The sequence below is a fragment of the Alosa alosa genome, chromosome 11, assembly GCF_017589495.1.
Source record: "Alosa alosa isolate M-15738 ecotype Scorff River chromosome 11, AALO_Geno_1.1, whole genome shotgun sequence".
NCBI lineage: Eukaryota > Metazoa > Chordata > Actinopteri > Clupeiformes > Clupeidae > Alosa > Alosa alosa.
The window spans coordinates 27,588,430-27,591,981 of NC_063199.1; positions in this window are offsets into that span (position 1 = coordinate 27,588,430).

A 3,552-nucleotide genomic window follows, 5' to 3' on the forward strand; every position below is an offset into this window, starting at 1 on the left:
TATATATATATATATATATATATATATATATATATATATATATATATAATTTTGACAATTTTGAGCAGACATTTCAGGGCCTCTGCTCTGCACCCTGATACAGTAGTGGGCTGTCTTCTCCTTTTGCAAGTTTCAGTTATTGATTTCAGTGTACATGCGGTTTTCTCTATATCACCCATATTTAAGAGAACGATTGTGTAGAAGGTGGTCTGGGACCACCTTGTATTTATGAGTCCTCTGTTTGTTTTTTTTTGTCTTTTTTTCTTTATCTTTTATCTTTTCTCTCCTTTGAATTCTTAGCCCTGTGCTGGTAAAGTACTTTGTTGACTGGTGGCTTAGCATTCACACAAAGCTGGTGTGTAGAATCGCAGAAGCCTTCCAGAGTTAAGGATGGGCGGGGCCAGGGTGGGTTGGGCAGGAGATGACAACTGTTGGGACTACTGAGCCAGCTTTAGTGTTTAGGGTCCCTGCCTTCTCTTGTTTTCTGTAAGATTCGTGTAGCTTTGCTACTTCAACCTGACACCTGCCATCATTGCTAGGCCCAATATATTGTGGCGTATCAATCTCTTTTTTTATTTTTTATTCAGTCTAAATGTATCTTTTAGTGCTGTTGAAGCACTTCACGGTCGGCTTTGCTTTTGTGTTCTTTTTAAATAATGAAAACATTTTCTCTTGTTATTTTAATACAAGATTTAAAGGGGGGAAAAAAACAACAATCAATTTTATATGTTTGTTGACCCCTTGCTGATATAGCGGTTTGAACAGGACATTGACGTGCGCACCGAAGGGGTCATGGTGGGTTAGTTCCCCTCATGTACTGTTTCTCCTCGCCCTAAGAGGAAGCCGAAGGACTGATGGCAGATGCGTCACGACCGAGACAGACACTGTTACTGTGGAGTCACTGACAGGTGGAGTTATGTGTCTGCTAACCAACCAGCGTTCCAATCTGTGGTAACCATGCCCATTCAGACTGCTGGGGGGGAGGGGCCTAGAACTCACTTCCTCACCCCATTGGCAGCCTCTGTGAAGTCACTCTGCTTTGATTGGCTGGCAGGAGCCGGTTCCTCCCTGTTTCCCTGTCTTTCCCTCTGTTTTATTGGACAGTTTCCTTTTTGGGAGACGGCTACTTAGACTGGCCCTACATTGAGAAGTTGGGCGCAATTATGTGCAATTTTGTTTTGTTTTTGTTTATGTTTTTGACTATTTGGAAGAGTTTTAAGTTGTTTGGTACCCCACGGAAGAGGCCCGTCCAGAGTCAGAGCTGGAAGAGTATGTTTGATTGTTTTTTTTTTTTTCTTTTCTAAAATTAGTGCCACAAAGCGATCTGCCACTCAGCCAAGCCGTCCAATCCCACCTCTCCAGTCTCTCACTGTCACTTCCTGTGTAATGTATATGTTCGTGTATATAATGTTCTCCCTTTGCTCCTCCTCTTCATCTCTCTGTGTATTCCCTCCATCACTTGAACTGTTTCAGTTCCTCCCCATGTTTCTTTCTCTCTTCCTGGTGGGGGACTGATGTTGCCTTCATCTTCAGGGTGTGTGTGTGTGTGTGTGTGTGTGTTTGTGTGTGTGTGTGCGCGCAAGTGTGTGGTTGTTTTAACTTCAGACCAGCTGCACTGTAAATTAACTGTTGCGTTACGTCCATTTATAATCTCTGCCGCACCAGTTGTCTTTCTAGCCGTCAAAAGACAAACTTTTGTTGCCTGTGTTTTTTCTTTAATGTTTGTCATTTTGTTTTGCATGAATGTTACATCATATTATTTACTTTGTTGTGTGTGTGTGTGTGTGTGTGTGTGTGTATGTGTGTGTGTGTGTGTGTTTTTATAACTGTACATGAATGGTGGAATAATAATAAAGGATCAGATCACCCCTCTCCCATCCTGCAGTGCCCCCATGTCCCTCATGTATGTGCCCGTAGGAGCATGGCCTGTGTGTGTGTGTGTGTGTGTGTGTGTGTGTTCTGGGTTGGGTGTCTGTGTTCTGGGTTGGGTGTCTGTCAGGCCACCTACAGAAAGGAAGCTCTCGACATGAACATTGCAACATTTACCATCAACAGCTGGTGTAGCAGATCCAGTGTGTCCGGGGAAAAGGCTTCTGCACTCGCTGTGTGTGTGTGTGTGTGTGTGTGTGTGTGTGTGTGTGTGTGTCTGTTGGACAATTCTGGGGGTGTTTTCACTCAGGAAATTTATCATGTATGGAGAGACTTAGATGAGCATGACTGAACTTTTTATTATTATTATTTTTTGTTTTATTTTTTGTCGATGAATGGCTTGTGAGGCAGTGCTCCTGTAAGTGGACCATTTGTGCCAGTGGGTATATGGGGGTTCTGGGGGCAGGAGGGTCCCTAGGACCAGCAACTAAGAGGAGGCTCTTCAATATTGACATCCTGTATTTTACATGAGAAAAAATCTGTAAACATTTCTAAAGGGTTAGTGTGCTCCTCACTACTTTAAGGAGGCATGAGGAGTATAGTTTGGGGTGAGGATTTATTATTACTGTAGATTAATCACATTCTTAATAGAGGACATCTCTTGCACACACACGTCATATCTCCATCCTGTGGAGCTTGTTTTTGTTTGTTTGTTTGTTTGTTTTATTGTTTCCTCCTTTTCCCCAGACTCCCCAATTCTCTTTTTTTCTCCCACACTGTTCATATTATAACTTGATGACTTGTTCAAATTAATTTTTTTTTTCTTTTATGCTCTTTTTTTTAATAGATTTATATTGTAGAAAGTGTGACTGCGCTTGAGTCTTAAAAATGTGGTCAAATGGGGCAAGAGGGGGTCTGCTTCTTGAGGTCCCTACGCCTCCCATGCTGGCGCAGTCATGTATATAAATGAACTACATCACCCATAATTCCTGGAGGGTTTTTTTGTTTGTTTTTCGCAGATAGAATCCTTAGTCCCTTTATCTCCTCCTGTTTTTGTGTTTTAAAATGCTTCTACAGCTGGGTTACTACTGCTGCTGATCTGTGGCTGTCGTAACGAAAAATACAAGAACCTTCAACGGGGGGGGGAAAGTAAAAAAAGTAAAAAAAAAAAAAACATGATGTGAAAAATTTCAATCAAGAATAAAACTGTCTGTGAATATGTTACAGGTGTGAGGTCTGTGGTCTTTTACTCAGTGCAATTTCAGTGTGTCAACAACGCTCTACTTGACATGTTTGTTTATTTACTTTTGCTCTGCTAGATCTAGGATGTAAAAGATGGGAGCAGATAGGATGGTAGATAGTTGTTGTCTGATTTCCTCAACTTCAGATGTCAAAACACAGTCTAGCTAATAGTTTTAAGTTGTTGTCATTGTATAAACATGTGATATGATGCGACTTTGAGGCTATCTAAAGACATTTTACATGCTCTTTACATAGTGGACTTATGTTGTTGACCAATGTAAATAAATACAGTATCAACATGCACAACAGACATAGGAAAACTGTCCCACAATAAAAATACATTATTATAGGCTAAATCAATCCAGTAAACCACTCATAGTTTTAACAAAAAAAAGAAAAAAACCTTGTTAATCCTAAAATGCCAACTGAGACACCAGTAAC